The sequence below is a fragment of the Dermacentor albipictus genome, chromosome 1, assembly GCF_038994185.2.
Source record: "Dermacentor albipictus isolate Rhodes 1998 colony chromosome 1, USDA_Dalb.pri_finalv2, whole genome shotgun sequence".
NCBI classification, from domain to species: domain Eukaryota; kingdom Metazoa; phylum Arthropoda; class Arachnida; order Ixodida; family Ixodidae; genus Dermacentor; species Dermacentor albipictus.
Window position 1 is genome coordinate 371,371,841 of NC_091821.1, and position 27,152 is coordinate 371,398,992.

General features: G+C 47.4%; 1 protein-coding gene across 6 annotated transcripts in view; it reads right to left on the reverse strand.

The window, feature by feature from the left end:
* LOC135904073 (pregnancy zone protein-like) overlaps positions 1-27,152 on the reverse strand; it is a 178,177-nt gene that overhangs the window by 96,669 nt on the left and 54,356 nt on the right. For all 6 annotated transcript variants that reach the window (XM_065434661.2, XM_065434666.2, XM_065434664.2 and 3 more), the window contains exon 2: positions 3,115-3,178. The gene's annotated coding sequence lies outside the window, so the exon portion shown is untranslated. The remainder of the gene's footprint in view (positions 1-3,114; positions 3,179-27,152) is intronic.

Genomic DNA, 27,152 nt, shown 5'->3' on the forward strand with positions numbered 1-27,152 from the left:
AACCACGGAACAACATTTACCTTTCACTAAGTTGTGTCCTAATGAGCAAGGTGTGCCGTGGCGCAGTGTGGCAACAGGTTACAGGCATTAATTGGCGAAAACGAGCTCTGGTGGCAACGTGGAAATTTCCTAGGGCCACAACTCTCCACAACCTGACTGCAGAGAACCCTGAAGCTGACGCGAGCTCATACGTGATCGCGGATCACCGATTGTCTTCATGACGGTCACTGACTGGCGATACAGAGTTGTACGGCCCATGGAAGTGTTGAAAGCCCTGCCGAGGATTCCCCGAATGACAGTGCGATGTGGTCGCTGGCCGTCTGTCGAACGTATGTGAAGTTGCAGACGATGGAAGACCATTATGCGCGGCTGACGTACATGACTTTGATGCGAAAAGTAATATAAAGGATACAGCCTTGCATGGGGGGGGGGGGGGGGGAGCGAGCACACGTTGATACCATCACCTGTGAAGAGCTAGATGCCTGAGACGAATTAATAAAGTTGGAGACCTCAAAGTCTCCACTTCGCCGTCTTTAAGTCAAAGCTCTTTAATGACGTTTTCTGTTTTCTTTTTCTTTTCTTTTTGTTAGAGTTCCCGCTAGGCTCGTGTTCAAATAAAACAGAAGAATGAGATGGCTGTTCATTGGTTCTGCTATAGGAAAACTTCGTTTGTTGCCTAACATATGCCGCACTCCAGGTGAAGATGGGACAGCTGAACAGCCGCGGCGCGCACTTGTTCCTTGCTTATGGTTATTAGGAGCGTCAACACCGTAACGATGACATAGGAAGCGACGCTCCAATACGAACGCAGCACATGGCATGGTAAAGCTCCCCTACTTGAAATAGGCGGCCAATATCACTTATACTTGTTGGCTCTCGCACCTTGTTTACGTAAAGCCAGCATATATACGATGCGACACGGCCAGGAGGCGCAAAACGAGCAATGGTTACCAGGGACAAACTATGCAAGACAACTCTATGCATCGTGCTACCAACGAGATCCGATGCGCCAGGAAGCACGTGCGCGTGCCGGTATGGACCACCATTAAAGGTTTTTCGCATTGGCTGCCGTAATTTCGGTAGGCGGTATAGCATGGGAGGCAGGCCATATAGCGCTCCCTCACGAATGAATGCCTAACGACCACCGGAGACGGGAAGTCGTTCGTGCATTCCTCACTGTTTTATTCATAGCCGCAATCTCGCCTTTGCGCGCTCGCGTCCTAATTAGCTGCGAGCCCCGCAGCGGGATCACAGACCGATCGCGCGTCGTCTTCTATGTCTGCCGAACAACGCAGGGCCTGCACTCTCGCACTGTGAAACAACCGGCGGCGCGTAAAACCCAAAATTGGTTCTGGGTGACCGCCGGTAGCTTTCGCCCGCAGATGCGTGGCAGCGTGACCGTTTAGAAGTGTTTGTACTGTTTACCATCCACATATTTAGGTGCCAGAAGGGACAAACCTTGCACAGTTTTGGTTCCGGTTGGCAAGATCGGTGTTGCATACGAACTCGCTTCTTTCGACGTTAATACGGCTTTGGAACCAGCTACCAGATAATAGTAGTTGCTATCTCTAATCAGGCAAAGCTTCGCAGTGCTGTTGAGCAATACACGATCGCGCGACGCATGTTTTGCGCTTTCTAAATAAGTCAATAGGGCTTGCTAACAATGTTTAACCTTCGCTTTTGGTCGAGGCTTGTATTCGTTCTTTGTTACGTTTTGCTCATGCATCTCGAGCGTATGCAATACACTTTGGACCATTAAAATATTCGTAAAGGATAATGATGATGACGACAACGACGGCGACAATGATGATGATGACACAGCAGGAGGGTGACGGCGAGGAGCCGACTGCGGACTGTAACCGAGTGAGCGAGGAGGAATGATCTGATTTTCAATGCCAAAGAAAAGAAAAAGAAAGTGGAGTTATCTAATCAGCATTTCACTCGGCGCCACAGATGATAATCTTCAAAAAAAGGAAACAAACTCTAGAGAACTCTAGAGACGAAAATCAGGGACGGAGCAGGCATTAGCAAGCAAATAATATTTTAATGAAACGAAAAACGATGAAGAGGTGTACGTCCGACGGAAACGAAAAGTTTTCTGGAGGGGAGTGCAATGTTAAAGGACCGAAGAAAAGAGTTAATTGCGAAGCCGCGTTCTTCCACCGACGCCAGCTGCGTGCTGTCACTGATTTATCGTCTACTTTCCTTCTGCACGCCTTAACAAAACGATCGGGTGGGGTGGAAGGAATAGAAACCATAACCCTCACTTCTACTGGGCGTTCACTCTCATCCACTGCGTCGCATTCTTGTTTCATTTCTCTCGCTCTCTAATTATTCAGTCATTTTTATAAACGGAGCATTTCGTGGAGAATATATAGCGAGAGAGTTTTCAGTTGTTTCGTTGCAGTGTTGTAAGAAAAATCCAGTGAGATGCCAATGAAAAATTACAAACCTTGCAGGTTTGAAATGTGTCGACAAAGTTTTTCAGAACCTTATAGAAACGCTTGGTGTGCGCCGGTAGACAACAGTCGCAACTTGAGGAACGGAAGAATAAAGTGGAAAAGAAAACAAAACCCATTCACGAATGTTCGTTTTTAGGTTTTTACATTTCCAAGTAACGTACGATAGCATCGAAAGTAAATAACTTGATATTTAAAAAAGATATATATTAACAAAACTTAACAGAATCCTTAAAACGTGCCTGTGACGCCCTGGTTTACTGGAGCCCTGGATTAAAGCTGGATTACTCGAAGAGGGCACATTACTTGCACTTAATTCAAAGCGCATAATATAATCACCAGAATGTTACTTATTAATTTGAGACCTAATTCCCTCAGGATGTTGGTCGCCATTTACGAATTGGAGCCTTTGCGTTCGCTAAGCATATTCACTTAGAAAGACTTCTGGAGTTGACATTAGTTTCCTTATATGAACGTCCCCTGTGATTCATTACAGGTTATTTATAATTGTAATCGAGCTCACGTTGATAAGTAATGCCTTTGACGCAAACGTCCACTAATTCTGTGCAATCTATCATATATATAAGCCATAATGATACAAATAATACATGCGCTAGTTTTTCAAAACATTGGGCAGGAAATCAGCGCAAATTACCTTTGGAGCTACTGTACTTCTTTGCAAGCCAGCCTTGCACGGGTTATACCGGACTTGGCAGGACCTGTTGGAAGAACATAATCATGGTTAGGATTAGAAAATATGGATATCAGACTGGTAGCATTGCGTAAAAGATAGGATGTGGAAAGCGAATAAATGCCGAGGAAACATTTATTATACTACCATTCGCGCATGACTTTACGGATACTTTTGACACTCTCGTAAAAACGATGCTTAAATTTCCACTAAGAATATTATTGAGGCATCAAAAGTCTAATGAAATTTATGCCTCGCTTCGCAAAGAGTCTTTCGCAGAGGAACCTCAGACAATAGCACTATGAATTCACACCATAGTAAGCTAGAGGGAATGTAGTGTCCCTTTAACACTACTGAACTGATAGTAAGTGAGGATTATGAGATGCCTTACAAGTAAATTTTAGAGTTAGCTTTAGCTGACAAGCTAAACAAAAATTAGAAAGATCAGTCTTGTGTTTACACACTAGCGCTTTTAAAGCAATTCGATCCGACGTTGCCTGGGACCAGGGTCCGAAAATTTTGGTTCCCCTAAGGGCACGCTTGTGAGCCTTCTCGAACGGGTTCTGAGGACTTTTGTTTTGTGCGCTGAACCGCGAAAATTTTCTCATGCGGCTAACTGATGACAATAAGCTTTTTCGCATGGACAACACCAGGCGCCGATGCCGAGAAGTGAGGCGTGGACGTCTCAAGCACACAGCTGTGTTAACGTGAGGCAAAGACAAACAAGCTCGACGAGAGCAAAATACCGGGACGCTGAACGTACATAGTCGATGTGGACATGAAAAACACAAAAGAACGCGCACACAGAGAACGACGCTTGTAGTGTTGAGCACACAGAGCAAGTGTTTGCGCCTCTTGCCGGAAACAAGAGGGGAAGAACACAGAACAGCCCCTTTCGCTTCCTAACACGGAAATAATATTTACACGCGCACAAGAACGGAGTCAGAGAGCGAAGGCGACGGCGAAGAGTTCCTCTTCGGTGTCGTCGTCAGTGCATTTGTAAGCTTTGTAATCATCGTCGAAATTTTCCCGGGAAATGGACTTCCTCTCGAGGCATTAGGAGCAGCATCTACGGGTTCCTTCTCCTCCTCTTGCTTTTATTTCGAGAAATATGTGGGCATAGCCAGGACAGGACGTCAAACAAGATGTAAATGAAAGTCTAAATGTTGTGTATAGTCACAAAGATCAGCCGCTAAAATGACCTAGTAAAAGGTACACCATGTGATGATGATCACAGCACAGATCAGGGTAAATTAGCAAGCAGCCGAGCAATATCGGAAGACAAAGTTAGCTACAGTACAACGTTGCGTTTATCAGTGGCACGCAACTGAATAGCAAAGAAATTTAAAAGAAACCAGCTCTTTGCAAGATGCAGCCATGTAACTCTTATCTCCACAGTGTGCAGCGTATGACGGAGAGAAACCGTTTATAATAAAAAAACTAAACATCAGCAAGGGCACAAAGTAAAGGAAAGATGAACAAATATTCAGCGTTGAAGAAATATAAAAAATATACCAACAGAAAAATATGGGCAGTCCTTAATTATCATCGTGCCTCCAACGAGGTGCGTCCGTCTTGGAGACGGATTTCGCGCAATATACACTCGCACAAATAATGACGCATAATTTCCCTAAAACTGTGGGCAAGCATTGGAAAGACCGTTTTTACCGAGAGCGCTTTGTAAGAACCCATGCCGTATAGAGTCAGTCGTGGTAGCGACCAAATTCTGCCTGTCATTATAATTTAAAGGCAGGTTATCGGAATTTAAAGTGCTAAATCAGACAATTGCTGGCAGCTAGGAGCTTGTCAGCACGCTGCTAGAGGTTCTGGACAGATGGACAGACAGGCAGGATTACGCGTCTACACACATGTACCCTTCTATGCAAAAGTATAAGGGTTTCCCATCCCCTGCCGTCACTGGCTTTGACCTCGGTATATGCGTCAGCTAACAAAGACGCTGTCGTTGTTAGTGCTCGAGGCGTATGACTGAATCTTAAACACGAATTACGTCGAATGACTCTCAGACGCGGTTCGAAAAATTCTGGGGGTGTATGTTACTTTTGCACGTGACAGTACATCCGATATACACGGAGAGAAATGTACCGAGAAAAACAAAACCTGGGAAAAGAAGAGCATGCACGCTGAAGTATATGAAGTGCTGAAGCACACCCAGCTGTGTGCGTTAGAGAGAGGGAGAAAGAAAGGAGAAAAAGACAACGGGAGGGTTTCTTTTATGCCATCGAGCAGCGCAGCCTATCATCAGGTTTCCGCGTTCTTGATTGCTTCGCACCAGGCACGCACAAGGCAGATGTACACGCGGATGAGCTTTCACGCGCAGCTTCCTGGAAATTCTAGTTGAGAAGGTTCAGCCGTACAAACTAAGGCACGTTGGAGTTTCTCACTCCTTGTGCTTATATGAAAATTCCTTGAAATCACAGCTTTCTGAATCTATCTTTTTTTCGTTTCTTTTGCTTTTGCGAGAGCAATTATATAGACAACTCAGGCGCATTTTGCCGTCGCCGTCGCCGTAATGTTCTGTGTAAAGTCCAAGGGCAATAACACCGTCGCCGCGCGTCGTATGCTCTATGTGCGAGTGAAAGGACGCGAAGGAAGCCGTCAATCTTGGTTCAATCTGGCACGCGCGAAAGCAGAAAGTGAAGAGCAAACGCGCCGTCTTCCGTCGCGCGAAAGGCAGGCCGTGGAGGGATGGGAGGGAGGGAGGGGGGCCGCATTATACTCTGCCAGCAAGTGCGCATTTCGCGACCGAGCGCAAGGGGAACTGACAATCACGGCTCAATCTCGCACGCGATATATGGATGAGAGCGGGGAGGCAGCGCAGGAAAGATAGGGGGGGGGGGGGGAGGCGTCGACTTCGCCTATAAGCGCGTGCTTTGCCCGGCCGCACTCGGTCGCCCGCGCCGTATCTTGAAAGGGTTCTGCCGACGGCACATACCTTTGTGCACGCTGTGTTCTCGCAACTCTTGCGTTGAAGCGATAGACCGCACGAAGATCAGTTCGCTCGCTGCTGCTGCCGCGCTTGCTTATACCAGCGATTTGACAGCGAATGTCCGCGCTCATGGAATGTGATGTGCTCATGTTTGCTTGTGCGCGCTGACACGATGGCCGTTAATTCAGTTAGTAAGCGAATGGTTCCAAGTTTATACGGCTGATAAAACTACTATCCTTACTTCGTGTAGCTGTCTACTAAATTGCACTCGTAATCGATCCATCGTATTTCGGGCGATACTGCGACTTTTTATTTGTCTGGTGAACGTACACGCCAGGAGATTTTGCGATGGAGCAAACGATGAACAAGTCTATTTTAATGCTGTGTCACGCTCCTTAATATTTTTCCTCGTGAGAAATGTTTTTCATCATCATCAGCAGCAGCAGCAGCCCATTATATGTCCGCTGCAGGACGAAGGCATCTCCCTGTGATCTCCAATTACCCCTGTCTTGCGCCAACCGTTTCCAGCTAGCGCCCGCGAATTTCCTAATTTCGTTGCCCCACCTCGTCTTCTGCCATTCTGGACTATGCTTCCCTTCTCTTGGCACCCATTCTATAACCCTAATGGTCCAGCGGTTATGTAACCTGCGCATGACATGACCTTCACAGCTTCATTTCTTTCTCTTCATGTCAATTAGAATATCGGCTATATCCGTTTTCTCTCTGATCCAAATCGCACTCTTTCTGTCTCTGGTCGTTATGCTTGCATTCTTCATTTCATCGCTGTTTGGGCGGTCCTTATATTGTTCTCAAGTTTCTTTGTCAGTCTCCCAGTTTCTACCCCATATGTCAGCGCCGGTAAAATGCACTGATTGTGCACTTTTCTTTTCAATGATAATGATAAGCTTCCAGTCGAGAGTTGCCAATGTCTGCCGAAAGCTCTCCAACCCATTTTATTCTTCTGTAAATTTCCTTCTCATGATCAGGGTTCCTTGTGAGTAATTGACTGAGGTAAACGTACTCTTTCACAAAATCTAGAGGCTGACTGACGATCCTGAACTCTTGTTCCCTTGTCCGGTTATTCATCGTCATCTTTGTCTTCTGCATATTAATCTTCAACCCCACTCTTACACTTTATCTTGGTGGTGAATCTTGGTGAATATTTGAATATTTTTATCTTGGTGGTGAATCTTGGTGAATATTTTATATAAAAGTGGGAGTATGCTAGTGGGCCTATAATTTTTCATTTCTTGAACGTCTCCCTTTTTATGGATTAGTATGATGTTTGTATTCTTCCAGTTCTCTGGGACCCTTGAAGTCGATAGACAGTTCGTATAGAGAGCCGCCAATTTTTCAAGCATTATATTTCGTCCATATTTGATTAAATCAACTGTTCCATCTTCCACTGCCGCTTTTTCTCGTGTTATGTCTTGCAAGGCCGTTCTAACCTCGTCGCTAGTTATAGAAGAAGCCTCTGTAACCTGTTCATTACTACTTCCAATGGAGGCATTGTGGCTGCTCTGGGTATCACTCGGGAGAGTGCAGAATTCTTCAGCTGTTTTTACTATATCTTCGAAATCGCTGATGATATTACCCTGCTTATCTTTCAGTAGATTCATTTTTTCGAACAATCCTTTCTTTTCTTCTCCTCTTTTTGCCCTCAGCACCATTCGAGAACGGTAGCGCCCGACCTCTTGACGAAACTGGTTGTGTTGGACGAATATTGATTTTTGAAACTTATATACAACCAATTCATCATTAAGAAAGGAAACATCGCTTAAAATTAGTTACGCGTCACATAAGACGATTAGGATGACAGAATGATTGATAGGACTTCTTTCCCATTTTCACAAGCTTTATCACTGCAGGTCGTCTTTCAGCGCATGCCACATCAGGCCCGTCCACCGTATCTTCCCGCGCCTTGATCACCCCTTTGAAGCGCAGCCCGTTCTGGCGCGCACTAATTTCTTGAGTCACAAGCCCGCCTTTCTCGTGATATATCACTGGAGTGTGCTACCAAATAAAATCGTATGAGTCATGATGATTTCCTAGCAAAACTAAAACACTATTTCAGCGTACTCACGTTGTATTCTCTTGCTCATTCGTTATAAGCATCACTGTGTTCCATGTGCTTTTTTTTCTTATTTTACTTTTCATTCCTCACCATATTTTGATGACTCTTGCACAAATGGCTTTGTTTAGGTTAGCACCAAGTTCGTTGTACTGCATAAAATTTTATCTGGTTGTGTTCTTTCATTGTTACATTGAGTATTTACTAGCATGTGTACCTATATTAGCAAGCTTTTTCCTTGTTTGAAGTAACCAGTTAACGTTGATATTGTATAACACCGATTTTAATGCTATAGGTATCTTCAACGTTTAGGATGTGTCGTTGTAGCACTGTTACGGTTTTTTTTCTTCCTTGTTTGTCCGCTTGTGTTGTTGTTTTCATATTGACATGCATTATTTGTTTAAATGCTTGTACTGTGACTATCACTTATTTATTGCAACATCCCTATGCAATGCCCGTATGTGCCTTTAGCGTACTTTAATAAAAAACCAATGACGAAGAAGACGCGCATACTCGCGTTTTTTTTTCATAGTGGCACCAAAACAATACTGACAGAAATACGGACAATACTAACCATGACGGCGTATTTCATTTTTCAACGGGGTTAGAAAAAAATCAGGTATCACGTTCTGCCACACATACACACAGACACACACACACACACACACACACACACACACACACACACACACACACAGACACACAGACAGACAGACAGACAGACAGACAGACAGACAGACAGACAGACAGACAGACAGACAGACAGACAGACAGACAGACAGACAGACAGACAGACAGACAGACAGACAGACAGACAGACAGACAGACAGACAGACAGACAGACAGACAGACAGACAGACAGACAGACAGACAGACAGACAGACAGACAGACAGACAGACAGACAGACAGACAGACAGACAGACAGACAGACAGACAGACAGACAGACAGACAGACAGACAGACAGACAGACAGACAGACAGACAGACAGACAGACAGACAGACAGACAGACAGACAGACAGACAGACAGACAGACAGACAGACAGACAGACAGACAGACAGACAGACAGACAGACAGACAGACAGACAGACAGACAGACAGACAGACAGACAGACAGACAGACAGACAGACAGACAGACAGACAGACAGACAGACAGACAGACAGACAGACAGACAGACAGACAGACAGACAGACAGACAGACAGACAGACAGACAGACAGACAGACAGACAGACAGACAGACAGACAGACAGACAGACAGACAGACAGACAGACAGACAGACAGACAGACAGACAGACAGACAGACAGACAGACAGACAGACAGACAGACAGACAGACAGACAGACAGACAGACAGACAGACAGACAGACAGACAGACAGACAGACAGACAGACAGACAGACAGACAGACAGACAGACAGACAGACAGACAGACAGACAGACAGACAGACAGACAGACAGACAGACAGACAGACAGACAGACAGACAGACAGACAGACAGACAGACAGACAGACAGACAGACAGACAGACAGACAGACAGACAGACAGACAGACAGACAGACAGACAGACAGACAGACAGACAGACAGACAGACAGACAGACAGACAGACAGACAGACAGACAGACAGACAGACAGACAGACAGACAGACAGACAGACAGACAGACAGACAGACAGACAGACAGACAGACAGACAGACAGACAGACAGACAGACAGACAGACAGACAGACAGACAGACAGACAGACAGACAGACAGACAGACAGACAGACAGACAGACAGACAGACAGACAGACAGACAGACAGACACACACACACATACACACGCACACACACGCACGCACGCACACACACCCACCCACCCACACACACACACACACACACACACACACACACACACACACAATAGATGCACAAGCTGACCATATATTCTGGTTATTGTGCAAATATTTGATACACAGGATGTATGTAGCAGAGCTGCAACATACTATTGCACTTTGCAGCACTATGCATATAGCATAACACCTGTCGTCACCAAGTCGTCATTCCTTTTCTAGAAATCTGAGGCATACATTTTTCCTCGTTCTGCGCGGGCTCAAACAGCTTTCGAAAAGAAAACAAATAAAAGAATCATGCATTATCCCTTCCAGCTTCTAGTAATACCGTTGTCCCAGACAGACATTACACATGCCGTAGAGCGGTGATTTAAACCCGAACCCCTCCCTGCCTTTTCTTCTCCTTTTCTCTCTCTCTCTCTCTACATCCATACCCGACTTCCATATCTATATATGCGGGCATGCATTATGCACACAGCACAGTGCATGACATGTCTATACTGCACACTTAACGCCACAGGAAGCACGAAATGGCCTTCTGAGCTTTGTACCAGTGATAGTGATATATTCAGAACACGGCCGGCACCTTTATGGCCAACGTGCTCTGAATGTCACGCGCTCTAAAGATTCGATTCTCTCGCCTATTGTGGGGTCGGGTATTACCGCGGCCCACCGTGAGGAGAGCGACGATGAGAAAGCGTGCGCAGTCATTCGAAGCGCCGAGTACCCCCGGGCTTCTATAAGAAAACAAATCAACGCGATAACTTGTTATTGGCCTAGTTGGTTGATACTTGATGAAGCCAATGTATCGCAACTAAATATCAACACAAAGAACAGACCGGGCACCACGGTCGCTATACGCGATGCAGGCTGCAGCTTATCCAAGCGACGATATTAAGCCTCGTGCGACATCTTGCACGAGAAAGGTTCGGGAACCCTCCGCACTATAGCACACGCCTATACAGTCGCCGCATTGCTCACTTGAATTTCAAGTTGTCTCGCTATCCGGCGACTGAATTTAACGCTTTCGCGGACTCGCTCGGTCCGGTCTTGCAGTGTACACATTGTGCGTGCACAGTCCATGCTTTCGTTTGCGCGACGCGCATGACACGTTTGTGGTTAAACGCAGTCAGTTAGAGGACGCAGGGAACACGGGGAGAAATGATACAGCCGAAACGGAGTCCTTGAGCCGTGCGCCAGACGACAACGAAATCCGTCGCCTTGAAACAAACGGGGCGGTATACAGTGTCGCCCTAACAAGGCTATTGTTCTCACTTCGCGCCTCTACCGTGCGCCGCTGCCAGACGCGCCGATAGCGACGCATTAGGAATCGCTAACGACTCCTTCGGGCAGCGTTGCGACGCCGAGGCCGAGCGGAACTGCTCCGGGATCACGTCCGGCGTCTTCCTCGCATCGCGTCCGCCACCGCAGCTGGAGCCGATGGATCCGCCAGTGATTCATGACGAAGAAATAGCCGCCTGCCGGGCAATCGGAGCGTGCGAAGGAAATTGCGTAGAGCGGTCAGATCTGACGCCCCGAAGCCAACTCGGGAACAGGCACGCCAGCAACGCTCGTTAGCCGGCGCAAGAAAAAAAAAAAGCGCGACGCGTCTTCCTGCGCTGCTTTATTCTTCGGCCCGGTTCTAGGCGCACTCGTATACGCCCATACTGTGGCTCACGTGCACAATGTCGCAATCATTACAATAGTTAGTGGTGATTTGTTATCTTATACGAGAATCATATAGGCATTAGATAAGCTCGAGGTCGCGGGTTCGATCCCCGCCGCCGCACCCGTACACCCACAAGGCCGTAATGCAATAACGTTAGCGTACCGTGTAATGGGTTCACGCTAAGGAATAACAGGTGGCCGAACTTAATCCGCAGTACCCTACTGCAGCGTGACTGATAGTCAGACGGCGGTTTTGGAAGTTAAAGTCCAGGAACTTAATAATTAATTAAAATAACGTCAAATCTGTAGGTAATGTGCTGTCTAAGTACGTCTTTGAATTGATTAGTGTGACTGGCACAAAATCTCTCCCCTTGCCTTTTTTGCTTGTATTTAAATCATATAGATACTAAGGGAGCAAAGGAAGGAGATTGTATATTGAATCATGGCGCAACAACAAAAACAACAATCTCGTGTGAACAGCCGCTTATGTAAGGCGTCTACATGAAGCTTGGTCGCAGCTATAACAACTATAGCGGCAGCTGTATAATACGGAAATAGTTGTGCGCAAGCATGTCGACATTTTTTTTTTTTTCGAGGCGCATGCGGATCACCTCGCGCCACCCATGAAAACGCAGGGAAACGTCGCTGCAAACGAAACTGCTGAGCATGGAGAGACAAATGCCCGGCTCTTAAAGCTAAGGCTGCTACCCTCAGAGGAGCCATATAACATCAGATGACCTGCTCTAAAATTCTAGTTGTTGAAACTGTCTTAATAAATAAAGCAGCAAAACTGACTCTGGATGTCGTTATTCACATGACGCGCTAGACGAGGAAGCACTCACTCAAAAAGAGCTTCAAGGCTCGTTGGCAAAGGGAAACAAGAATGGAGAAGACTTTTCGTCCCGCGTCTGGCGGCATCTCCCGACATAGAGCAATGGGACATAATAAGCTACTCGAACCCAACCACAACCTCCACCCCACTGGAAACCATGCACACCGCATTGCTTCGCTGCATACTTATCGTATCTGTAGCCGGAAGACCAGACAGTCAAGACGGTCAGACGTTCGAAGGACAAGACCAGACGTCGCTGTATAAGGACGCGTCTTCATGGCAATGCGAAATCCATCTCCTGCCAATTCTTCCGCGCATTCGAAGCGTCGAGCTCACGCAAGCTCCAATTGAAAAGAAGAAATTCGAGCACAACAATGCCAAAATGGGAGTGAGAGGAAGCAAGTATAATCAGTCCAGGATTGTGCCAGATACCAACAACGCGCACAAAAAGCCATAGTCGGCACATAAAGAGGCCCGATGCGCAACGGTTATCACTTTATCGCACGCATCGTCGCCACGCCCATCATCTCTCGCGTCCTCGGGCCAGTATGTGTTTGCGCGAATCTCTCTCTCTCTCTCTCTCTCTCTCTATATATATATATATATATATATATATATATATATATATATATATATATATATATATATATATATATACACACGTGCCGGAATACAGAGGTAGAAACACAGTTGTGCCAGCTAGCTGCGTCAAAGTTTTCTTTATCAGCTTTCTCTGCTGAGTTTGCAGGAAGCGGAGCAGTCGTCGTGATTCTTCTGTTACCTATATAAGCAGCGCTCTCCTCACGCCTTCCTCATCACACCCCACCACTTCGTGCGTTCCTCAGGATTGCAGCCAATGCCACAATACCGCGCCCCTTTTCTCTCTCTATCTGAACCGCTCCAGCGACGACTTTTGCTTTTCGGTGCGTTCTGCGCGAACCTATAATCTCTACTGTGCCTGAACTGTTATAGCTATTGTACTTTCGCGTCAGCGCGCAGATTCCTCGCAAAAGGTATACAGGCACGAAGTAAAATATATAGATAGAAAAGGGAAAAAAAGAAGGAACATCAAATAGAGGCAGTGTATTGATTCGATTCGAGGAAGCGGGTGCGGAGATGAAACGCCAATAACAGAAAACGCGCCTTTGACGGAAGTCCATCTGCAGAAAGAGAAATGGCACCGGTCCCGCGGTCAATATTTCTATTTCCCACCTCCGCTGCACAGTGAACGCTGTTTGGCAGCCCTATACCACCTCCTATAAATTTCTTTACTTTTCCCTCCACCTGGCTGCTTGCAAGATGAGATAGCTCTCATGGGTCCGTTTGCTTTATTCATACACCGCATACCTGGCTATGTTTTCTTTATGTTTGTTTTCACATACACGAACTTCGATAATGAAGCCCTCTGTATTGCGCGTTCATGAAAGCTGAACGCGAAATCACGTAGGCGCTGAAGATACCGTCTGTATTTGTTTGTAATGGCGCTCCAGATTTTCATCCAAGAGATCAATGACGTAATTACGAGGATGAACGCACTTATTACTTTTGAAGCATTCTTTTTTGTTCAGTAAGTACACTCTTTGCCCCGTGTTTAGCACTTGCGCGAGTTTTTCGTGATGGTTACTATGAACCCAGTGATGGCATAACCGATGCAACCTTCCTGCAATATTGCTGTCGGGTACTGGAAATACGAATAAGCCAATAAGTGTGCTTTGGATGCACGAAGTATTTTAAAGAAATGTCTCAGGCCTATATGTAATTTAGAGCCCAGCTCTTAGGCGCCCGTTCCTGCAGCAAGCGTCGGCGTCGGCGTTGTCCCTCGGCGTCCTCGTAACCGAGTGAACGAGCACGGCGAAGGATGAAAGAGCGAACGCGGATCGCAGCGGATGATGAAAGACGAAGCTTCTTGAACTGAGCAGTTCGTTAAGACAATGCTCAGTCAAGTGTTCTTCAACTGTACATATATCTGGTAACGGCTTTCGAAGCTTCGTAAACCGCACTGGAGATAACAGGAACAGCTTATTAACACCAAGGACTAATCAGAGACACAACGTAACCTGTCTGTACCAGCTACATAACATAATTAAAGGTAAACGATGTGACTATCAACATCACTCCGCGCAGAAGGTGAAAGCAAACGCAGAAGGCGCATGAGAATAGCCTCGACTTTTTTTATTCGTTCTCAAGCCCGCATGCACCTGCTACAGTTCGGTAAGTGGGAGCGCAGTCACGGTTGGACAGAATTGCTGAATTACCGCGGAAGCATTCCGGTAACAATGAAGAGGAAGAAAGGGTACCACCAGCTTTGTTGTTTCATTATTTGTGAACGTGCGTATGCGCTTGTCTATATTCTAGTATGTGGAGCTTACACATGTGCGTGGGTTAATATTGCACCCACAAGCTGTCGCACGCACTGAAAAGAATAAAAATGAAGCCACCGTAGCAAGCCCCCCTGCCGTTCTAAGCCATAAAGAACAATAATAATCATTAAAAAGAAAGCATAGACCGCAGAAAGTGATTGAAGCAGCCCCCGGATGGCATATACACGGGCGAGTGTATAGATGGCAGAGGCGATTGAAGCACCCCGTGATCTGCAGAAGCGATCCTAAAGTACACGATCAGGAAGGGCCGAAACTGCCCTCCTTTCGGCCGCTCCCGCGACAAGCAGAGCGCCGCGCACCAGAAATCTTTGTCGGTGCGTCGCTGAGTGGCCCGCCCCGCGCGGACATTAAGCGGATAGCAGCAGTACGGCATTTAGGAGCACACCGTCCTGGCGGGCGACATTCGGGGCGACTGACTGGGGCGAGAAAGAGCGGTGCATTATTCATTTCCCGCGCGCACCCGCGCACTTAGCGAAGAGAAAGAGCTTCGCAAATTGAATAATCTCCGCCGCCGTATCCCGATGGAGCCCGGCAGCACCAAAACAAAGCCCTAAAGAATTGGCCCTTATTTCGTTTTCTTTTTTTCTTGTCTTCTCCCTCACCCGCATGGTGGCGACGATTTATTTACCGCCTCGGACCGAGCCAGCAGAGACCGTTTGTCCCCGACGGCCGGCGCTATACTGAATGTAGAGTGGTATAAATGGCGCTCTATTTATACGCCCTCTGTGCGCGCGCTGCCGAATAAGTACTGGCTCGATCTGCACGTCTACACGCTGGACGCATGTGCCATATTTGGGCCCGTTCGCTGTAGCGACGGCCCGCGAGACGAAACGAATAATGCGAGCGGTGGGCGTGTAAACAAACGGAAGCGTATCGACGTGCTTCCTGTGGCAGTGGGCGTTCCCCAGCGTTTAGTGTTTTCCTTTCGTTATATAGTGTGTACACAGTGAAGTCAAGGAACCGAGCGTGCGCTTGGTATAGGAAGCGAATGCGGCAATATGGCTCTGTAGAAGACAACACTTCAGCTGAGAGACTACGGCGTGAAGGATCTGCTATAATAAGGCCTCCATCGATCGGGTATAGGCATGCAATAAACAGCGCGGGCTGGCACGGTTGTGAATCGACACTAGAGAGCATACATATTTGGGCTATAAATACCATTAGTCGTTAATCAGCCCACTGGAGGGAAGTGGTGGCCGCACTACCTAGATATTGAAATAATATAGGCCCACGGCTCGCGCTAACCGCAACGCCCGTGTCCTGCGAAGTTGGGAGTTTTAGGACAGCTTTAAGGTGCGTTTACTGTCAGTCTACAGAATAGGTACGGTTAATGTCAGGATAAAACTGTGTTTCCTGGAGACGTTTTAAATGAACGGTAGCTCTGCACACGCGTTATGGCACTTGCATATTGATAGACAGATTCAGTAAGACCAAGGAGCGTTTAATCTTACAGTGGTTAGTGCTGCTTTACGACGGGAGAGACGAGGAGAAATAAAAGCTCGAGAATTAAGACCACGCAATAAGATTGTGAGCGCTGCTAAGTACAAAAAGAAATGGTTTTTACTTTTAAATATATATATTCAATACGATTTGTTTACCTCTTTCTTCAATTACAAGAATGTTAAATGACGGTAAATGGTCGGCAAAAAAATACCTGGAAATAGAAATATTACACACCTATGAATGAGGGTGCTAGTCACATATAACAAACCAGATCACCATGTCGTCCTTAAGAACGTGTGTTTTGTTTCATGCCTATCCTTATCCTTAAGGGTGTAATTCTAGTGCACATGCTCGTCATGTTCTGCGGGTCCTCCTCACAATGTAATTAAACCAGGATTCGGGCGAACGCAATCGAAGAAAACTGCCTCATTCAGGGAAATTATACGTGACGCCAACGCTGAGCTTCAGGGCAATAATACCCTGAGCATACCATGGTAGCGACAGAACTCTCGAAAGCGAGATGTTGTAGTCCTCACAGAAGACACGGCCAGTATTTCAAATTGATGCGTTGGCTGGTGGGCCATGTTATGCTCTAATGTAAGAACTGAGAACGCGGCGCGCTTTACTTGTACTCGGCGACAACACACAGAAGGCCATTCGACGATGCCGCTCAGTATACATATATAAAGCCTCCGTTTACACCCGTGTTTGCGAGGGACATTTACGAACGCTGTCCAGCCGAGGCCTCTCAGTTTTGATATATACCAGTGCTCTACTTTGCCACAAAGCGAGGCGACACGAAACGAGGCAACTACTAATGGAGTTTTCGCTTCCTCTAAGCCTCCGTATTCCAGATCTCCTTGCTGTAGAACGCGAACCGTTTGCAAGCGACGGGAATGAAGACACTGCAAGTCGGGAAAAAAGCTCGACGAAGGCACGATACTCGTCCGCTATACATGACGCATCGTGCTCCGTTCTGCAGATGGACGCTTTCACGCAGAGAGCGCCTTAGACTGTTGGCACACATGCCAACGGGAGTTTCTGTCTTCAATGACCCTCAATATTTTAACCTGAGAAAAGGGACATTTCATCGCCCTTTTATAGCCCGAGCTCTGCTCTACCGATTCGTCCCAGACGAGGAGTAACTTTCTTTGAGTGTGTGTTAGCTGTATACGATGCAGTCTTTCCTAACTTCGCTCTTTTAAAACGACACAAATGTCAACTTACTCGTTTCTTTTTCCACGTTTCTTTTTTTCTTTCCGTGTAGTCTCTGACTCGCTAAGGAATTTTTAGAAGTTGACGTCTCGCTTTCTTTTGCAGTCTGTTACCTTTCTGCCTTTCGTCCACTTTCGTGAAGGCGGCCGCTTCCGCCGCGAGGGGGAATTAGTGAGGCTGCATTATTAGATTTACTCTAGACAAAATACGACTTCCAGCTTCCCCATGTGCCCATATCATCATCACGCGCAAATCTTCCTCATCCGTAAAGACCACCTACGGTGCGCGTATAGCGCATTCTTCGCTGGCAGAACTCGAGCTCAGCGGGAATAAGTCTGTTCCTTCTAGAAACTGCAGACGCCACCACCACTTCATGTGCGTCCAGCAATGTAAATCAAATTTATCTAGAGCCCTCAAGCCGGCCAATTTGGTCAGCGTCACTCGCGAGAAAAAGGGCAAGCCGACGCCGCGACATGGCCGTGCGCGCATGCGCTCTTCTAGGGTTCGTAATTAACGCATCTCGAACGGCCAGCATGTATACCGCTAAAGGCGACGCCTGTGTGCTTGACATCCCTAACAAAAATTTTTGTAGAAAGTCTATAGACACTCTATAGACGTCTATAACTGTCTGTAGACTTCCTATAAAAATTTTTGTAAGTAATAATTATTGAGCGAAAAAAAAAAGGAACACAGCACGAAAGAAAAATGGCGTGGAAATGGGACAAGTGGCTGGCGTAGTCGGCAGCCTGCCGCTAAAGAACTCTATAAACTCTATAACTTTATAGACTCTATAAACAAGTGTGATTCACACTCCAAGAGAAAGAGAGAGAAAGAGAGAACAAACTTTGTACAGAACCACACGAGATATTCTTGTTGTTCTCTTCAGTCACGCTTATCTCCGCTTCGTCTCCACATAACGCGGATATAGACACCGGTAGCTCAGGTATTACGTGTCATTTTGCTGCGACGTCAGTTAAACGCTTAAAATTGGCTTTGCTATGCTAGTCCGTGCTCTACGGTTGGTTGTCTTCTTCGCTAGGTGTGCTATAGCCATGGCGGTGTCGTGATGCTTCGGCACTTGGCAATTTGCGCGGATTTTCTGTACATCGCACAGTCTGTAAGAGTAGTGACGTATTAGCATTTACTTCCCGGAGGCCGCATCAAGCAATACCGCACCGTACAAACTCGATGTTTCGTGCATCACAAAGAAATTATTCTTGGGATTATAGTCTGCTGTAGAGAGCCTGCTGCTGGTCCCACTAAATGTGTTTTCAGCCACGGGAATCGCTTAAGGCTGTCATCTAGAAAAAAATAGTATCTTTCGCAGAGCACGCCAGCAAAAACAAACACATTGCCGACAGCGTCATTCTCGAAATTCCTTCTCTAGCTCGGCGCAAATTTTGTTTTTTTGCGCCGTGTTCGGCGAGACTCGCAGCGAGAGGACGCGGTACACCGGGAATGCGCACCTTCTAATATTGATCTTGCATTCTCGCGTTTCAGCCTTCCCATTGCTCAATATACTTGGAAGCTTAAGTGTACAAATTCTTCTTCGTTCGAGTGAGTACTATATGAATCAGTCGTGCTGTCATGTATTCGAGATCTGTTTCCCGGCTTCCAACGTACAGTGGCTTCGATTGCTTTGCTTTTTGCTGCATTATGACGTGCTAGCTGTGAGGTACTGCGTACTTCAGCTATGTCATTCTATAACTAAAAAAAAAAAGAAACTGGAATTTTCGCTTTAACGTCCTGAAGCGCCGCACCGGGTTATCAGCAATGACGTAGTGGAGAGCTCCGGACGGGGGTTCTTTACCGTGCACCTAATTATATAATTATCAGTACACGAGCGTTTTTTGACCCAATCAAAATGCGGCCGCCGCAGCCGAGCTCGAACCTGCGATACCGAGCTCACCAGCGCTAAGCCACATCCATTAAGATATATAGCCATAAGGTAACGCACACCGCGACTCCGGTTCGCTATGCGTATAGCTGTAGAAGACAATTTGGAGCTTCTACTCGCACCATTAAAGCCGCCATTGCGCTTATCCAGAACAAGAAACACACATCTATATAACCGCTCAACTTTAGGAGACGTAGGCTGCGAAGAGCAAATATTTAATGCTTTAGTAGAGAGACAACTGAAGCTATAGTGCATTGAAGCCACCCTTACCACGAATATCTAGCAATCTCCGTAGGAGAAAAGAAAATGGCTTGTAAGGCATGTTCGGGCTTAAGATATACCTTCTACTTTCGGTGGATGGAATTGAACAAAACACCCACAGATAAAAAAAAATGTTCCAACACCGCGAACCACTCATGATACACGTTACACATTACCGACATTAGTAATTGACTGAAGTCAACTTTGACATTACTTGCCGTCTAGCTTCTTTATCAAAATTGACTGTGAACAGGAATTGTCCTGTGTAATTTACTAATATATTATTTGTGCCTGCTTCATTGTGTTGCACTTGTGTCGTTAATATATTGGCTGCACTAATTATTAGACTAATTTCTGTATCCAATAAGTAATTACTGTGTTTCTGCTCCTGCTGCATTGGCATAGGGTGCCGAGACCCTTGTCAAGCTGTGCTCCCCTCTTGTCTTATTTCCTCTCATAGAATAAATAAATTTGAATGTACTGTAAGAATACCCTTAGAAAAAACCCCTCGCAGTTCAAAAGCGTACGCGTCCGAAGTAATCAACTCTGGGGTTCCTCTCACTGATTCGTTTTCCTCCTCAAATGTCGTTCATCTCACATCCTTTCTTCTCTAATGTCTCCAGAATCGATTTTCTTTCTTCATTCATCAGCAGCGGTATTACTTAAACTCCTGTAACGCTTTGAAGTGCGTACATTTTTGCTCGCGTTACATAATAGCCGCGCACGCGTGTGCTTTGGTCCGCACCAGTCAGTCAACTGTGCGTAACCGACAGAAGCACTTCTGGTGTTCCGAAGAGCTCGCTAAACCTCGAAAAGCCTGGCGCGCTTCGCGCCGGAGTCACCGCACACAAATCGAAAGCCATTTGCTCCCCATGCCACGCTTGTTCGCTCCGATCCACACATTGCCCATTCGAGACGGTGCGCCGAGGAAGGCTTACCGTGCTACAACTGGCAGCGCGATCGAAGTTAGCCATCGCCAAAAGCTTGCCGTGACCGCACTTTGATGGAAATGCATCTCGCTCGCCGGTGTGTTCCCTGAGGACGATAACGGCACGGCGCCGAGGCGCAGCATCGGCCTCTTGGCTCCGCAGATGCGGGCCAACAGCGCACACGATAGAAAAATACAACAGAGAATGAGGAGCAAGGAAAGCGAACCTGCGAGCGCGCCTAGGGATGTAGCTATATAACGCCGCGTCCCGCAAAACCGTGCAATGAGCTGGAAGCTGGAGCGAGCTTTGAGCCACCCGAAGGCCTAATTTGGAGAGCTTGTCTGAGTTGTAGCACCGCCTGATTCGTCAATGCCAGTGGACTAGTCATTCACGATAGCGAAGGATACGTAAGCATAAGGCGCTTCCCAGTAACTAAGCGCTAAGAATTGAGATCACTTGCGCGTCATTTGATTCTGGATTAGTTGAAGAAGGACCGGTTTGCGCAGTACTGCACGGTATTAGGAATGCGGAGTGCAGCGTCCGCAAAGCGTGTGCTTGCGAGAAAGAAACGCAAAAAAGGGGGCCAGGGTGCGCGAGCGGGGCACTGGAAACCAGTGGAGGAAGGCGCTTGGAAAGGGGGCGATGCTAGAAGGTACCAGAAGCAAACTGGCCGTAAGAACAATTCTTGGTCAGCAGCTCGAGCAGAAACAAGAACGAAGCGACGCCGGCTGCCGCTGCCTCTCTTTTTCCGATTGCCTCAATCAATCTGTGCGTGCGCGGCTACGGACAGAGCCGGCACGCAGGCGGCGCGCAAGACAAACAACCGAACGACGGTGGAGTACAGGGCGTGCTGCGCGCCGATGGTCGCAGTTGCAGATCTCGCTTGGAGGCAGCCCCCCGGCAAGGCGTATGTGTGTGGGCGCGAGTTGGTGCTGCCCCGCCGTCTGGCGGCCAAGCTGACCGGCGGGTGGGTGATGTTGGTATTGTCTGCGTGCTTGTCTCGTGAGTTTCTATACGTGTTGTTTCTGCTACAGAACGAAGAATAAAAGAAACAACGAATAAGGTACTGAGAGGGATGGAGGAATCCTTCGCACCGTACACGGCACTGCGCCGATATAGAATGGGCGCCGTGGAAGGAGAGGGGGTAGAAAAGAGACAGCAGTAAGACCGACAATAAAAGCTGACTTGCGTGTAAGAGTCAGGGAAAACGCACGCCTACGCCCGACGGTCCGTGCCGGCGAGAAAGAGAAAACAAAAGCCTGACAGATCGTGCACTTGCGTTTCTTTCCCTGCCGCCGCCGCTGCTGGTGCCGCCTTCTGCGGAGTCGACCGGTTCTCACGGCGATCCCGGCAGCGCATGACTTCATTCCCGCACGTTTTTTTTTATCATATTTTTCTTCCGCTCCTCTTTTGCACGGTTGCCTCTTATTATCTCCATCAAGAACCTCCTAGCTATCTTATCACTTCGTCAAGCTATATACGTCGTGTTACCTGCTCACGCAGCCTTGTTTATATCTTCGAAAATTACGCAGTGCAGGACCCCAAGATCTTTCAAAGACGGAGTGAAGTAAGGAAAACAAGTGAAGTATTTAATTAATGCAGCATGCGTATGTATTTCACTGATGAAATGGATTTTCCGTACAAGCTACCTGTCGTTACGCCTCCAGCGACCACGAAAACCTTCCGGGAGCCAGCTGCTATTTGTCTATAGAGGCGAAAGAAACTAAAGGGGCAGGTGCTCCCACAATTTTCCGTTAGGTGTATCGAACATACCTCACAAGAAAACACCGCATGTCGCAAGTGGAGCGGTTTATAACGGATTAATATATCCGACAGCTTCTCTGTGTTCTTGTTGGGACAACAGACGTAATTTCAAGTCAGTTCAACCTCACACCCTAACGAAAGGTTAGTTCTACGAATATAAGCTTTTGAGTTTGTCTCTTCGTTTCTATAGTGCAACCACTGCTTGGACACCTGATAAGAAGGGTATCGCTCACTGAATACGAGGGTCTGCTGCCGCTGTGTTCCCTGGTTAGTATTCACGCATTCAAATCATTTCGCAAACGGCATGCGTCCTTGATGGATCTCCCCGTATCTTTAAACAACAAAGAAATACGAAAGCCAACTGCGCCATCAGCAGCAGCATCAGGAAGCTTCGGCAGACTGAGCCGAGCACGTCAGAGAGACACCAATTCGCGGCTGTCGCAGGCTTCGGCCCGAAATAAAAGCGACGACAAGCCGAATCACTTCAGAACGACGAAGACGATGGGACGACGGCGCAGGGAAACGATGCCAGAGTTCAAGCGTTTCCAAAATTGCGCAGCGCAAAAACCGCGTGCTCCCCTCGGTCCCATTCAGTCGCTGCAGCGCCGACCGTTTGTGATAACCGTTTCTATTTGTTTTTTGTTTTGTTTTTTCCTTTAAGAGAAATCGGCAAAGCTGGACTGCCAAACGCCATGGCGCCGCCGCTGCGACAGAGGGAAATAGATTGCTGGATCCTGCGCGCCATGGCTTGCACGATACTTGGCGCTTCTTAGGTCCTAAAGGTCTCCGCAACACTCCTTGCGTTTGATCATTCTAGTTCCCCCCCCCCCCTTTTTTTTTTCTGAGGCATTCCCGCGATTCGCCGAAGTGTGATCGAACAAACTTTCACTCCTTCGCGTCTCGAGTTACTCTTTCATTCGGAGTCACAAGCGCTGAAGAAAGTTTGACTATGATGGATTTGCAGGCCGAGAAAAGGGGACCAGAAAAGCGTTGCAGACTTGTTTGCTCTTCGAAGGCTGGTGGACTTTCTCGCTTTATTTTGCAGCCTCTCCAAGTTGCACTATTCGGCTGCGCCGAGTATGCGGCGCGGGAGCTGGTTGCAACGAACGGAGGAATTTCTCTCGCGGAAAGTGGAAAGTTTGAAGGAACGCGAGAAGGCACCGCGATCGTTTGCCACGAAACATAAACAGTGTCCAAACAGAAAGGAATGATACTGCTTTCAAAAGAGAAAAAGAAAGAAAAAAATTAAAAGGCGAAAGGCAGGGAACAACGCGTCGCTGAAAAAAATTGATATGCAGGTGATAAGGTGTCATTGTGAGCACTTCTACGCAGTCATGTATATATGATCTGCCTTGGCGTTCTTTCATTGAAATCCAAAGATATGCATTGACATCGCGAACTTTCAGCAAGTTCTCCTCCACCTTTTTTTTTTGGTCTCTGTACCGTTATCGTAAAGGATTGCTTGTTGTGCGCTGCTTTTCCTTCACTTTACCATTTCCTTGCTTCTTCCTGGCATAAGCATCAGAATAACGTTGTGAGCTATGCGGCTCAATTCTATAACAGAGTGAGTGCAACATAACGGACTGCTGACGTACAACGAATCGAGTTTCGTGCCATCATACTGTCGTCGTCACCTTGATGCACACACATGCGCACACAGATACACACACATACACACGCACACACGTCCTTGCTGAAGAGATTCAGTGATCGCGTCTGTGAGAGGCAAGTGCTGCTTACAGGAACCTCCCGGCAAAATAGGTACACACGCGCTCCCGATCTGGTGCTCTGCCATTACGGGACCTCAAAGGTTGGAAAGGGATGTTGGTCCCCAACCCAAAAGCGTCCCCGACTCTACATGTGCATTTGGGGCGCCACATTGGAAATTGCCGCCATGGGAGTACCACAAACATTATTTTCGTGTGCTCACGAGGATTTCAACGGAAATACAAGGCGCAGGCTCCTTTCCCAAGCGTATCACCGTAAAGAAAGCCGAACACCAGGCCGGGGTACACCTGTGCCATTTGCCCTGCGGCGGTGGGAAACGAAACCCCAACCTCCCGCAGCCGAGGTGGGTGCTCTACGACTAGGCCACAGCTGCGGTAACACACACACACCTGCTAGCCTTACACAAACACGTAGCGAGAATTGAGCTAGTTGGAATATGTGCGTGATAATGTTAACAAACATGGTCGTCAGTCTGGCAAAGTCTTGGAGGGCCACAAACTATGCTGGATAGCCAGCTACGCACAATATGCTTCGCATAACTACGATAGCATCCGCACAGGAACTCATCCGCGACCATTCCATATATAACTGCTTTCGCCAGTTTTCAGTCCATCATAGGTTCATTCTCTTTAAGATCTTAGGATGCTTGTCACATTGTCACAAATTAAAATAGGAAACAAAGTCAAAGCGTTTCGTGTGTGTGTGTGATCTGACGCACTGCGTTTTCAAGGGACGCAACTTTATCTATCAGCGCTCGTTTTCGCACAGAGTATTTGACTTGACGAGACAAGAAACAAAAGGACGAACGTCATTCGTGCAGTGATAGAGAAAGATCTCCTGTTCTCCCCTCAGCCATAACCCCATAGGCATGCAAGCGTCGAACGATGCTCCCAGTCGGGCTCTACAGTTCCCAGACTACAGACAAAAGGGACCGCGTCTCTGTCGGCGACGGAAGAGAAAAAAAAAGATGGACGAAAATAGCGCGCAAGAAAGCAGGAATATTACGAGCAAGCGTGTGCCTCAGCGACAGCATTGTTTCCCTCGTGACGGGCCGCGCCTTCCGTTGACAGCTATGCGGCGGCATATCTCGCGTACGCGCACTCCTGCCCAGATCCGACGCGACTGCTTTGTTCGAGTGCATCGGCAGCGAGCCGTTTCCATGGTAAAGCGGAGAATGGGGAAGGGACGCGTTTCCTCAAAGGAACAATATAACAGCCTCCTTTTTTTTGCTTTTTTTATGCGACGATCAGCTAAATCTATCCGACTGGGGCGCCGACTTCGAGGTTTGAAGTTACTAGCGGCGCACAGTTGGAACATTCGCAGGCTGAATGTCGTATCACTAACGCTCGCACAAAAACTCGTTAAGCGTTTAGTGTGATGAAACTTTCACTGACTATAGGGGTTATGCGCTGACGTCATTGAGGTCGCCATATTGCAGATCAGGCAGCACGGTGAAAAGCTGTGCCTTGTCTGTATCTCTTATCTCCAGCAGCACAGTGGAATGGAACCTGTGCATAGGGGCCGTATAACATAAAGCTGTTCCATTCTGACTTTATTCCAGTCTCCTGGCTTCAAAATTAGCATCGGGCGGTGACCCGCAGCGTTGTTTGAACAGTCCAATTAAAGGCTCCCCTCGTTTACATGCTGTCGCTTTTGTTTGCTTTGAAAGCAAATAGCATTGCCTACCGTGACAGGTTTTTCTTATCGAGTTGGCTTACGAGAGGTGACGAGCGCGCACAAATGAATGGGGTTTCGGTAGGTCCAACTTAGTGCTCTAGCGCTGAGAAAGTAGACAATTACTTGAGGAGTGCCGTGCTGGCGTCTGCGATTGGTCTGTCTCTCCTTGCTCAGCTAGCGGTAGTTGTGAAATCACGGCGGCGTGGAACGGAAGGTTAAAAATATACCACAAAAGCGGATCCTCAGCGAAGAAGATATGGCATAGCGATATCGTACATCTGCCTAAAGAGCTCGACAACGTTATAATGGCACCGAAAATTATTTATTATAGCATTTATTATAGCCGAGAAATCGACTATCCACGGCAGCTCCGGGTAGCTATTGCCAGAGCGATCGGTGGGTATCCATTTCCTGTTCCTTTCGGAACGGGGCAGTCTATCTGTTCCGGAAAAACGTCAGTGTTGTTAGGCATATTAATAAATAGTTAGTGCATACAGGTCAGTTGCTACAACACTTTTGTGACTTCGCGTGACAGACAGGCGATGTGGGCGCAGTCCGAAAGAGAGAGAGAGAGAGAGAAAGGCAAAGGAAAGACAGGGAGGTTAACCAGAGATTATCTCCGGTTGGCTACCCTGTACTGGGGGAGGGGAAAGGGGAAGCGATAGGTGAGAGGGAGAAGGATTTTAAAAAAAAAACTACACACACACGCACGTACACACAAACTGTTTCTGTGGGCACTGTCACGCAGCCCGCAAAGGCGTTCCTACTGTGATGCAGTGCACCGTACAATCCTGAGTCACACAGTGAAGTCACAATCTGTCAGAAAGTCCAGTGTCTTTTAAATACCGCAGCAGCGCCTTCATAGCCGATCGCGCTGATGTTCGCGTAGGCCAGTGTCCAAGGATCTTCTTTTCTGACAGTGGGCGCTTGTCCAGTTTGTCTAGGGTGGCTGAGAGGACTGCTCTTTGCGGTTGAAACGAGAGCACTCACAAAGAAGGTGCGCGATTGTTTCATTGCACCCGCAGAAGTCACAAAGTGGGTTGTCGGACATTCCGATAAGAAAGGAGTACGCATTTGAAAATGCTACTCCGAGCCATAGACGAACTAAAAGGGTACAGTCGCGTCGTGGAAGCTCGGGTGGAATACGGAGTTGTAAAGTAGGGTCCGGGGTATGAAGTCGTGCACTTGTGAAATCGGGTGAATTCCACTGAGCTAATGTCAGGTCGTTTGCCAGCACGGCAAGTTTTTTCGCTGCGTCGGCTCTCGAAAGAGGAATGGCAACGCACCTGACGCCGTCATGGGCAGATCGGGCAGCTGCGTCTGCTCGATCATTGCCGTGTATGCCACAGTGACT